We start from the raw sequence: 13,585 nt of genomic DNA, 5'->3' as shown, positions 1-13,585 counted from the left end.
TGTAATTGACACCAGTTCATCAAATTAAGTAACTTGTAAATTACATTTCACTGCACACGTTTCTGTTGGTCATAGTATATGGACAATATGTGAGAAGTAGGGACTGATAGTGTTTGCACGTGTGTTAATAATTCAGTAAGGGACTGGATAACAGCATTGCTGGTTGTAAGGACATTTCAAAAACAATTTTTGTGAGTGCACATGTGGTGGTTATGGACTTGCTATATTATCCGCAAGACTCTTCAATGGTGATTGTGCACCTGCACAGTCAAACAGATGGCTGCTGGCCATCTCTACAAGGACTACAGTGGGTCTACACCTTTGACGACCCACCAATACCATTATTTCGACAAGGACTGCAATGGGTCTGCACCTCTGGTGGCCCACCAATACCGTAATCTCTACCAGGACTACAATGGGCCTATTCTGTGACGACCTACCTACCAATATTCTTCAAAACTTTGCTCTGTTGTGGCCCATTACCTGTCAGCATGTCAAGAGTCAGCACTGTCTTTCTGCTGGAAGGACAACACTACTTCTTCAAGACTGCATGGAAATCCTCTACTTCCGTGTGTATTTTCTTTTACTACTCAGACTTTGAGAAAAACACTGCAATTTTACTTTGATGAATGATCAGGACTGTCTTTATGGACTGCGAGAAAATTTTAACTTTTGACCAACATTGTATCGATAAGTGTGTGCATTTCATTTCTTTGTCATAGTAATTATGAAAAATTTTATCAAATCATTATTGGCCACTGCCCAAAACAATTTGTAAAAATTTTTTGTGGGGAGCATGGGGGCTATGTAAGTAGGCTGTTTAGGTGTTATTATTGGTAACGCCGCTTAGAGCTCGGTATGAAAAATCACTGGCTGTGCTGTGCGCAGTCTGTGTTCAGTTTGCATTGTTGTCTGCCATTGTAGTGTCGGACAATGGCAGCTGGATGCTAACAGCGCGTAGCGTTGCGCAGTTGGAGGTGAGTCGCCAGCAGTGGTGGACGTGGGGAGAGAGATGGTGGAGTTTTGTAATTTGTAAAACTGGATGTCATGAACTGTCATATATATTTTGACTATTAAGGTAAATACACTGTTTGTTCTCTATTAAAATCTTTCATTTGCTAACTATACCTATCAGTAGTTAGTGCCTTCTGTAGTTAGAATCTTTTATTTAGCTGGCAGTAGTGGTGCTCGCTGTATTGCAGTAGTTCGAGTAACGAAGATTTTTTGTGAGGTAAGTGATTTGTGAAAGTTATAGGTTAATGTTAGTCAGGGCCATTCTTTTGTAGGGATTATTGAAAGTCAGATTGCGTTGCGCTAAAAATATTGTGTGTCAGTTTAAGCACAGTCGTGTATAATTTTTCTAAGGGGACGTTTCAGGTTCTCTAAATTTTCTCAGTAGTGTTTCTCGAAAAGAACGGCGCCTTCCCTCCAGGGATTCCCGTTTGAGTTCCTGCGGAAACTCCGTAACACTTACGTACTGTTCGAACCTACCGGTAACAAATCTAGTAGCCCGCCTCTGAATTCTTCGATGTTTACCTTCAATCCAGTCTGGTACGGATCCCAAGCACTCGAGCAGTACTCAAGGATAGTGTGATAGACCTTCTGCATTTCTTACTTTTATGTTTTCGTTTTCTTTAAAGGCAAAGAGTAAAGGTGAAGCGGTAGAGCTTGTGCCTACCGTCATGTATTTTTAATTTTCAGATGTTTAAAAAACATTAGATGTTTTTCCTGTTTCTCAGTAAGTGGAAGAGAAGGAGTTATCTTAGCACGTAGTCGTAGACCGCCATTTTGGGCGACGTGAATAAGTGAGGGGTGTGTATTTTCTATGTGCATCGAACAGAAGAATATAGTATTATTTTATTAACTAAAAGGTTGTATGAGTTATTATTTCAAGTAGTACTGTAATAAGAAGAACTGAAGCCCACCTGTGTACTTCGTAAAATTAAGAAGATCCGATTAACGCAACATGGGCACCGCCAAGATTTTGTAGGTGGATACGGCGATCTGACATAATATTATAAATTGGTAAGCATAAACAAACAAGAGAAGGGCTATTTCAATTATGTGGAACTAATATGAAAAGATTCTTTACCCGTTTACAGGCATAGCCCAGCTTATTGTGCTTGTACGAGTGCCGAAAAATTAATCTCGTTGATTCTATATATTTAAGAGGCCACATTTTATCTTTTTTTATTTTTTTTATTATTTTATAGTAGGTCGCTCTAGCGTCCTACATGCAATCTTCTTTACAGGTGAACCACTCTTTCCTAAAATTCTCCCAATAAACCGAAGTCGACCATTCGTCTTCCCTACCATACTTCTCACATGCTCGTTCCACCTCACATTGCTATGCAACGTTACTCCCAGATATTTAAACGACTTGATTGCGTCAAGCAGGACACTAGTAAAACTGTGTCTGAACATTACAGGTGTGATGTTCCTACTCATCCACATTAGCTTACATATTTCCACATTTAGGGGTAGCTGACATTCATCACACCAACTCGAAATTTTCTCTAAGTCGTCTTATATCTTCCTAGTCACTCAACTTCGACAACTTTCCATACAGTCGGCATCATAAACAAATAATAGCAGATTGCTGCCCAACCTGTCAGCCAAATCATTTATGTATATGGAGAACAACAGCTGTCCTATCACACTTCCCTGGGGCACCCCTGAAGATACCCTTGTCTCACCGTCGAGGACAATATACTGGGTTCTATTATTTAAGAAGTCTTCGAGCCACTCACATATCAGTGAACTTATTCCATACGCAGTTTCTTTATGCTGCGGTTCTCTTTGTCTGTCTTGTGTTACTTTATTAATTACGCAACTACTAAACCTAACATATTTTACGAAGTGGATCAAAAAGTAACGGGGATTTTGTTTTTCTTAAAAAATCTTTGCTCCCTTCAAAGTAATCCCCCTCAGATATAATGCACCTGTGCCAGCGCTTTTTCTATTCTTGGAAGCGCTCCTGGAACTCGCTTTTCGTTTGGTGTTCAGCTTCTTCAGCGAGTCCGCTTTTATCTCATCAATGGTGGCAAAACGAAACTCTTTCATGATTCTCTTCAGTCTCAGGAATAGAAAAAGTTGCAGGAGGCCATGTCCAGCAAATACGGTGGTGGGGGTGGTAGTCGTAGAGGTGGTGGTGGTAAGTTCATATGGGAGCAAACTGCTGCGGTCATCGGTCCCTAGGCTTCCTCACTACTTAATCAAACTTAAACCAACTTATTTTAATGACAACACACACACCCATGCCCGAGGGAGGACTCGAACCTCCGACGGGGGAAGCTGCGTGACCGTGGCAAGGCGCCTTAGAACGCGCTCCTACTCTGCACTCCTAATACGGTGGCTGAGACAACATAACGCTTTACGCTTTTGTTTTTCGCCAACAAATCATGAACACGTATTGAGGTGTTAGTGGCAGCATTATAGTGATCCAATTTCCACGGGCGGTGGTTTTCTTCGGATTGCTTCATGCCAACGACGCATAGCTTCCAGGTAGTATTCCTTATTTACCGTACGGCCGTACGTCAGCAGCTTATCATGCACTGTTTGCTATCGAAGAAAACAGTGATAAGAACCTTCACATAGGATCAAACTTGTCGAAATTTTTTCGGTCTTGGCTCTTCAAGCAGTTTCCATTGGGAGGATTGGGCCTTGGTTTCGACGTCATACCCATACACCCATGTTTCGTCACCTATTATAAACTTCTTCAGAAGTCCTGACTCGTTGTCGACTTCTTTCAGCAACTCCTGAGTGAGGTTGTTTTTGGTCCAAATTCAACAATTTCCGAACAAACTTTGGCGCTAACCATTTCATGCCCAAAGCATCCGAAAACATTTTTTTGCTGAGCCAAAGGAAATGTCGACATCATTAGTAATCTCTGTAACGGTGATTCGGTGATTTTCCAGAACCATTTCCTTTACTTCTTCCACATATTCGTCAGTAATTTATGTGCCAGGGTACACAGTGCGGACGTCGTCTTCAACGGCTTGTCAACCCTCTTTGAATCGTTTATACCACTCTTACTTACAGTGGATTCGCCAAAAGAAACAGTCAACATTCCGTATGCCGTGCTGCATTTTATTCCATTTTCCTAGCAAAATTTAATGCAAACTCTTCCATCAATCTTTCCCGAAAATAAAATTTTGCCGAGCGCTCGAGACATGTATAATCTTTTCGACTGTCAACAATAAATTAAATATTCAAAACAGCTGAAAATAGCAAATAAATATCAGGAACATGTGTACCAACATGATAGTTTTTTTCGAAAATCAGATGTATAAATCCCGTGGAATTAAAAAAGTTCCGTTACTTTCACTCACCTCGTATGTTGCATTTTCTAGTATTTGTCTCTGTGTAGAATTTCCCTCTACTGCAATTTACAGCGCCGATTTAACTATTCCTGGATGCTCTCTCAGGTGTCGCACTGACCTGTCCCTATCGCTGTCTTCTGATAAGAGTCACCCATACACTTCTTTCGTCATCTATTCTTTTCAGTACTTCATATCATACCATTTTTTATTGAGTCATCACACTTCTAACTACACTCATGCTCATAAATTAAGGATAGTTGCAGAATGTAATGCCACACAACGCGACACTACACAAAACTGGTGCTAATAGCATAGGCGCATAGGGAACACACACGGACACAGATCTGTAAGTCCACGGTATTGGTGATACGTTGAGAATGCCTTCCCGAAACACATGCGCTTCAAAACGCCACTGTTTCCTGCACATGTACCCCGACATCAATATGGTTTATGCTCACCATGCAGACGTACGCAGGCCACACAATAGGTTGGCATACTCTGGATCAGGTGGTTGAGCAGCTGCTGGGGTATAGCCTCCCATTCTTGCACCAGTGCCTGTCGGAGCTCCTGAAGTCTCCTAGGGGCGTGAAGACGTGCAACGATACGTCGACCGATAACATTCCAGACGTGCGCGATGGGGTTTACTTCTGGAGAACAGGCAGGCCACTCCATTCGCCTGATATCTTCTGTTTCAAGGTACTCCTCCACGATGGCAGCTCGGTGGGGCCGTGCATTATCATCCATCAGGAGGAAGGTGGGACCCAGTGCACTCCTGAAAAGGCGGACATACTGGTGCAAAATGAGGTCCCGATACACCTGATCTATTACAGTTCCTGTATCAAAGATATGCAAGGGTGTACGTGCACTAATCATAATCCCACCTCACACCATCAAACCACGACCTCCATACAGGCCCCTTTCATGTACATTAAGGGGTTGGCATCTGTTTCCTGGTTCACGCCAGATGAAAACTCGGCGAGAATCATTGCTCAGACTATACCTGGACTCGTCCGTGAACATAACCTGGGACCACTGTTCCAATGACCATGTACTGTGTTCTTGACACCAGGCTTTACGGGCTCTTCTGTGACCAGATATCAGTGGAATGCACCTTGCAGGTCTCCGGGCGAATAAGCCATGTCTGTTCAGTCGTCTGTAGACTGTGTCTCTGGCGACAACTGTTCCAGTGGCTGCGTTAAGGTCCCGAGCAAGGCTACCTGCAGTACTCCGTGGCCGTCTGCGGGCACTGATGGTGAGATATCGGTATTCTTGTGGTGTTGTACACTGTGGACGTCCCATACTGTAGCACCTGGACGCGTTTCCTGTCTGCTGGAATCGTTGCCATAACTTGAGATCACACTTTGTGGCACACGGAAGGCCCGTGCTACGATCTGCTGTGTTTGGCCAGCCTCCAGTCGCCCTAGTATTCTACCCCTCACAACGTCATCAATAGTGTTATTTGAACCATTTTCAACACACAGTCACTATTAGCACGTCTGAAAACGTCTGAACACTTACTCGCTGCACCGTACTCTGACATGCACCAACACACCTCTGCATATGCGAACTGCTGCCAGCGCCACCGTGCGAAGACCGCAGGTCAAATGCACCGCGTGGTTATACCCCGAGGTGAATTGAACGCGCAAACCGCCCACTAGAGCGTTGTTTCACCATATATCAGCATTATCCTTAATTTATGAGCATGAGTGTTGTTCGATTCGGCCAACCTCTTCATCTCAGAATAGCACTTGCACCTTAAGTCCTTAATTATTTGTTGGACGTTTCTAATCTCTGTTATACCCTATGTTATTACCTTTTATGGCTCCCTCTAGTACTAAGAAAGTTACACCCTGACGTCCTAACAGATCTCCTAGCATCCTGTCCTTTTCTCTTCTCAGTGTTGTCCATACATTGCTTTCCCCATGATTCTGAGGAGAACCTCCTAATTCCTTACCTTCTCAGTCCACCTAATTTTCAACATTCTTCTGTAGCACCACATCTCAAATGCTTCGATACCCTTCTGTTCCACTTTTTCCACAGTCCATGTTTCACTACCATGCAATGCTGTGTTCCAAGCGTACATTCTCAGAAATATATTTCTCAAATTTAGGCCTAAGTTTGATCCTAGCAGATTTAGCTTGGCCAGGAATAGCCTCGTTTCTAGTGACTCTGTTTATTCCATTCAACACTCCTGTAATTCTTCATTTCTCTTAGATTATTAATGTCATCAGCAACTCTTATAATTGATATTCTCTCACCTTGAATTTTAATTCCAATGTTGAACCTTTCTTTTATTTTCGTCAATACCCCTCTGACCTTTTTAATACGAGCACTTCGTCCCTGGTCTTCCATTCTCATTGTTCCCTCTTAGTTTTTGTACATATTGTATGTCATCCGTCTTTCCATATAGGTTACCCATATTTTTCTCAGAATTTCGGACATCGTCGAACTCTTTTTCTAGGTCCACAAATCCTATGAACATGACTTGATTTTTCTTAAATCTTGCTTCCATAATCCGTCGTACATCAGAACTCGCTTGAGAGGAAACAAGCGCTGTATCAATGTACGACGCACGGAGCCGAGCGAGTGTTTTGGGACTTACCCCAGTTCACTGCTACCACCTCCAAGCCGTCATAACGCGCGTGTGCTCAACATACAAAGAACTGCACCATAATTTAAGAGTGAAATTACGAAATAAAATTTTTCCAAACTTCGTCTGTGTGTGCTTAAGTATATGAATGTTAACATTGTAAAGTCTCACAATGAGCAAATGAATCTGTTAGGCAAAATATTCAATCTTGCGAAAAAAAAAATCTGTGGCGCTGAATAATAAAACTGTAAAGCTAAAAATTGGTCAAAATGTGAAATGTATGTCACACTTAAAAGTTACAAATCCCAACTTGCTGAAAGCAATATTTTGGTTAAAATCGGCGGCTTTGAAACCGCTAAATATTAGAATCAGAAAGGTGGAAATTCACATGTAGCCTCAGTTTTATGTAAAAACATTAAATATGTGATACGAATACCTATATTAGTTTTCAAGTTATTTACCAAAAAACAATGAAGTCACTGAACACAGGATGGGATGGGAAAACAAGACCTGGAAAGGCAGGGCCACAGTTGTCATAATTTGTTATTTACAAATTAATATTTATTTTTAAGAAACTTAATACTTTAACAAAGTGCATCAACAATACGTGCCAATTTAATTATGCTCTGGAATTTACAACTTAAGATTAATCAATAATTAAAATCAATGGCGCTATAATAGAATTTAATTTTTTCATACTTTAGAAAGTATTAAACTATCTCAGTCCTTAAGATTATAACTTTACAATTAATATTTAATGACAGGTAAATAAAAGATTTCTGTACAACATATTCCCCAAGCCATCAATAGATAATCCTGGTATTAAGGTAGGTAGACACAAATAGCTTTAACAAACGATCTAAATCTGAACATTTGGAACAGTAGACAAATTTTCTTCAAAAATTAAACAGAAAGTGACGTTACGTTCAAACATTAATTATTAAATATCCTGACCTTAAAAATAGCCCTCAGATTAATGGAAAATTTTAAATGCAAGACATTGCCGTAGGAAACTTATACAATAAGGCTCACTACCATTCAAAGTGACTGGATTTAAAGCTGATTCGACGTCTCCATACACAGCCAGGCGCGAAAAACAATAAATTTTAGGCAGGAAGCTCAATCTGTAAACAGCCTACATAAACAAACCTACGCTGCACGGTTCGGCGCTGCCCTACATACCAGCCGATACCTCTAAAACACCGCGGTGTCACTCCGACAGACCTGCCGCTCGCGGCAAGCACGCTACAATCACGCGACGGCCCGAACTTCAGGAAAACAATATTAGCAAAGAGTGTCAACAGGAATACTATAGCCACAGCTCAGCCTAAGCACAAATAAATTAAGCCAAGATACTCAAGCCTCTTCTTACGTAACTCGACAAAAGGCGCCTTTAGAAGCTAACGCTAAGACGCCAGAAAATAATTCAGTCAGCTACGCATCTAGAAATGTCTTTCCCCTTTTTAACATAACAAGGAGTTTAAAACAAGAAAAATTTATGCCATTCGCCAATGTACCTCGAACGAGACAAAACGAAGTGAACAAGGTAAAGTCCAGAAAACATACATTAAATGTAACACTTTACCAATACAGATCTAGCAAAGGGCCGTTATTGCAGTCAGTGTCTTAAAGGATGCATGAGCCTTAGCTCTACAATTGATGATATTTAGCACAACCTTTCAGCCATCAAGAAATCAATCAAAGTCTTAAGCTTGCACAACAGTATCTAAACCAATTCAAACACGCATTAACAATGGCTTCTAAAATCACAAAATTTCATTTTAAGAAAAACACAAGGGCTATGAAGCAATAAATGGTATGCAACTTATTTTAAAACTATCCCTAAGTACTAATTAATCTTTCAATTTTACGACGCAACTTGGCCCACAAAACCTCATAATTCCCAATATTATATAAGGTAAACTAAATATACACCAATGCACTCTGAATTAGCCGTATGGTAACTGTTCCATCAAATTACACTGCAACAAGTCTCAGAGAGACACGTAAGGTAGGAACCGAGTAAGCAGACAGGTAAATTATACAGACCAGTGCACAAGAAGTGCTGTCCAGTCCAAACGCTTAAAATTTCAGTCAACGAACGGACGGACAAAGCTGCAATTACGGCAATCAAACACAATCGGAGGCGACTCCGAACACCAAAAACAGCGACGATTCCTCCAAGTCACACGCTGACTCTGTCGGCGCGCGGGGCTTGTTTTTCAAAGAGCTGCCCGCCGCCAGCCAGCGTCGTACTCCAGGACTCGGCTCTTACTGACTTGTTTTTCACGTCACCACTGCAACGATAATCCAGAGTCACTACACTACTATCGCACCACCTATCGAGATGCCAGTAAATCAAATAAATGAGGCAAAGATTAGACTCGAGTCGGCACAGCTTACCCAATTTGGAACGGAAAAATCCTTATTCATGGTACTCGTACCATCTCTATTTGTTCTAATTACAGCACTCAATTACATTCATGAAATAATACAGCTGTTCCATGTTTTAAGACTGTGTTATAAATGGTTACTAGGGATCTTAAAGGAGCAGTTCAGAGGACTTGTTCTACTGTCGATTCTGTCCTAAAAAGTTTCGCCGGCTAAGATAAAATGCAGTCGAGCTAAAATTTTTCAGTAACTGAAGCAAACTTAACTCTATTTCTATAAAAACTAAGAAGATTGTAAATTGCTAAACTACAGAGCTATTAATCAATACAGATCCCAGAAAGGAGCCCTTTAGATACTGCCGCCTTTGCCTGAGGTGGTTGATAACAGATGTTTCGTTTGGCGGTCCGCTGCGCCACTATATAAATACGGTCAAGACAGGCAGTGCTAGGACACACTTCGTGATCAAACTGTCCGCATCAGTCAAACGCTCGCTTGTGTTGTGTCTTCCATGACGTCAGAGCTGACCAGTCTTGAATGCGTTTTCGGTGAAAGTAGGAACTGAAGTCGCGGGGACTTCCACGGAAGTAACTGTTTAGGCGCCGCCCGTAATGTGGACAAAACCGCGTCGCAAGTGGCGAGATTATTTTCCACTTTTAAGGCGAGCAATTAAATGATTCAAATGGTTCTGAGCACTATGGGTCTTAACTTCTGAGGTCATCAGCCCCCAAGAACTTAAAAATACTTAAACATAACTAACCTAAGGATATCACACACTACCATGCCCGAGGCAGGATTCGAACCTGCGACCGTAGCGGTCGCTCGGCGAGCAATTAACTTTTGGTGATTAGAAGCCAGGGCGACAGACAATTTTACTTGATCCTTTCCGTAGAGGTCACCTCTGAACTGTTAATAATGCTGTTTCTGATAGTGATATTAGTTGAAACACTAAGGCTTTATTTTGTACCTATGAACTTTTACAGAACAGATTAATCAGTTAAAAATCAAAACTTTTATTTATAGCCATATTCCTGATGACAATCAGTAAAGAGCAAGTAGGAACATTTTCTTTCAGTAAGAACAAAGAGTAATTTGGACTTGCAGTCTGGAAATTATGGTTAGTATGTTCTCCATCGCTTTCTGGCTGACCGCAAAAATAGTTTTCAGGCTCTTGGTGGAGGTAGGTGGAAAGCATGCACAGGCAATGTAAGACATTTCTCATTAGATTACAGATTAGATTAAAGCCAGTTTTAGTTCCATAGACCAAACACTGAGCTGATTCTCGTGGATTACGACATAATGAAGAAAGGACCATTTGATTACTTTCCGCCGCCACCTCGCTCTCTGGTGCCTCTATCTATCCAAAACCCGAAGTTGTCGCCAACTAACACATTCCTAATTTTCTCTTTCATTCTTCTGTACATTATTCTTGGCAGTAACTGGCACGGATGAGTTATTAGCCCCGTAACACCGCTATAAATTTAACTTGAAAGAAAAAAAAACTAAATTTTTTCCCGTGATGGAGTTCTATAAAATATGTAGGGTCAATCTAAGACATGTTATACCTGCCACCTATAACTAGGTATGTCGCGTATTTGCAACAACGGGCGTTTGAGAAATTGAACATTTATACCTCTTCATTTAGTAAAAGACTGTGACTTAATATTTTAACGATAGATTGATAGTATATACGTGATTAAAAATGCAGAATACATGGTGAAGTACGTCTTAAATAATTATATACAATCAATAGAACCTAATTCGTGAAATTATTCGGAACAGTTTATTCACTTGTTTAGACACAAATGAAAGACTTACTCGACATGAATATTGTCTGTCCTTTACAATTTGGTCTTTTTCGTCTTTATCTTGTATCTGTAACCTGAGGCCAGTGACCTGACGTATATGTCACCTCGGGAAGACTTATCTGGAACCGGTTTTGTTGGTCCCTGATGCTTCTTGCACAGTAGTTCTGCCTCTATACTAACTGAAGGATCACCTCTCTGTTTGTTTGTTACGCCCTTTCCCTGCTTGCAGGGTGTCTCTGCTGTTCTGGATTTTAATTCCGGTAAATCATTTTGTTTTTTGTAGGGAGTTTTCAAACTGTCATAGTCCATCTCTGCCCGAGCTTGGAAATTTACATTTGCCCTTCATGGTATAAAACCATAGGGGTCCATAGCTAACGAAATAAAAGCTACAGAGTATTAGCAGTTAGTTAAAATGTCCACATCCTAATAAAAATGAAATGTAATCAACCAAAATGGTGTCGAGGTCTGATGTTCATACGAATTATTGGTACGTTGTAATAAGTTATGTAGAGAGTGTTGCCCGCCCAGTTAGCCGTCCGATCTAACGCACGGCTTTCCGGATTGGGAAGGAGCGCCTGGTCCCCGGCACGAATCCGCCAGGCGGACTTGTGTCGAGGTCCGGTGTGCCGGGCAGTCTGCGGATGTTTTTTAGGCGGTTTTCCACCTGCCTCGGCGAATGTGGGCTGGTTTCCCTTATTGCGCCTCAGTTACACTATGTTGGCGATAGCTGCGCAAACAAGATCTCCACGTACGCGTACACCACCATTACTCTACCAAGCAAACATAGGGGTTACACTCGTCTGGTGTGAGACGTTCCCTGGGAGGTCCACCGGGGGCCGAACCGCACAATAACCCTCAGAGTGGTTCGGTGTGGGGCGGTGGAGGGGTGAAGTGGACTGCGTTAGTCGTGTGGTTGTGGACCACTGCGGCTGTTGCGGGGACGGAGCCTCTCCTTCGTTTCTAGGTCTCCGGTTAACATACAATACACTACAAAGTAGAGTGTTCTAGGAGGAATGGTCAGTATTCAGGGATGTTACTGAAGCGAGAATTCGAAGTAAAAAAGTGTGGTAAATGTGGGCTCTAAAGTGCATACCTTAAGAGCTATGACAACTTCTTCATCTTCGACAATATGAAGCAAATCTCTTCTACTGCAAGCTTTTTTGCTTTCAACATTTTGAGAGGTTGTAGTGTGAACCAAAACAAGAAAAATGAGTTCAGTATACATGGGCTCTAGAGTGTATACCTTAAGAGGTATGAACACTTCTTCATCTTCGCTACTGTGAACCACAACTCTTCTACTGAAGAAGTGCTCTTAAGGTATGCATTTTAAAGCATTTTTACTTCGAATGCTCGTTCATGTCATCTCCATGACCGTCGAGCATTTCTCCAAGGACATCCTATATACGCAAATAATTGACACAATTTATAAATGTTATCGGCTGAGGAAGTGGTTTGTGAATTTTTACATCAGTTGTGTTTGTGCTATTTTGTTGAGAAATAAAATTTTGAGACCGTGGCTTTGTACTAAATACATGTTGATGGTTGCAAAGGAAAAAAAAAAACAGCGCCCAGTCACTGCTAATAATGCTGCTTATTTACACAATACAGACACGTTCACCTTCACACGCCTTTCACATTTATATGTTTGTTGATGTTTATATTAGTTTTTGGCTCTTTATTCTCACTTGTGGTGTAAGTTCCTACGGGTGGTGATGCCCTACAGCAAAAACCCATGTGAGAAACGGTCTATTTAACTGTAACTTAGCTAATAACGAACCAGTACAATGTACACTATTCTTTGAGGTAGAACTGCTTTAGTTTTAGGTGACTTTCGTCGAGAACTCCGTGTCATGCTGCAATTTTGACTACTTTCACTCACAAACTACTGAAAAGAATATAAAACACTTTCTATATATACACTCCTGGAAATTGAAATAAGAACACCGTGAATTCATTGTCCCAGGAAGGGGAAACTTTATTGACACATTCCTGGGGTCAGATACATCACATGATCACACTGACACAACCACAGGCACATAGACACAGGCAACAGAGCATGCACAATGTCGGCACTAGTACAGTGTATATCCACCTTTCGCAGCAATGCAGGCTGCTATTCTTCCATGGAGACGATCGTAGAGATGCTGGATGTAGTCCTGTGGAACGGCTTGCCATGTCATTTCAACCTGGCGCCTCAGTTGGACCAGCGTTCGTGCTGGACGTGCAGACCGCGTGAGACGACGCTTCATCCAGTCCCAAACATGCTCAATGGGCGACAGATCCGGAGATCTTGCTGGCCAGGGTAGTTGACTTACACCTTCTAGAGCACGTTGGGTGGCACGGGATACATGCGGACGTGCATTGTCCTGTTGGAACAGCAAGTTCCCTTGCCGGTCTAGGAATGGTAGAACGATGGGTTCGATGACGGTTTGGATGTACCGTGCACTATTCAGTGTCCCCTCGACGATCACCAGAGG

This window comes from Schistocerca gregaria, chromosome 6, assembly GCF_023897955.1.
Source record: "Schistocerca gregaria isolate iqSchGreg1 chromosome 6, iqSchGreg1.2, whole genome shotgun sequence".
Taxonomy (NCBI): domain Eukaryota; kingdom Metazoa; phylum Arthropoda; class Insecta; order Orthoptera; family Acrididae; genus Schistocerca; species Schistocerca gregaria.
The sequence above is the reverse complement of the archived record's forward strand: the minus strand, read 5'-3'. Positions refer to the sequence as shown.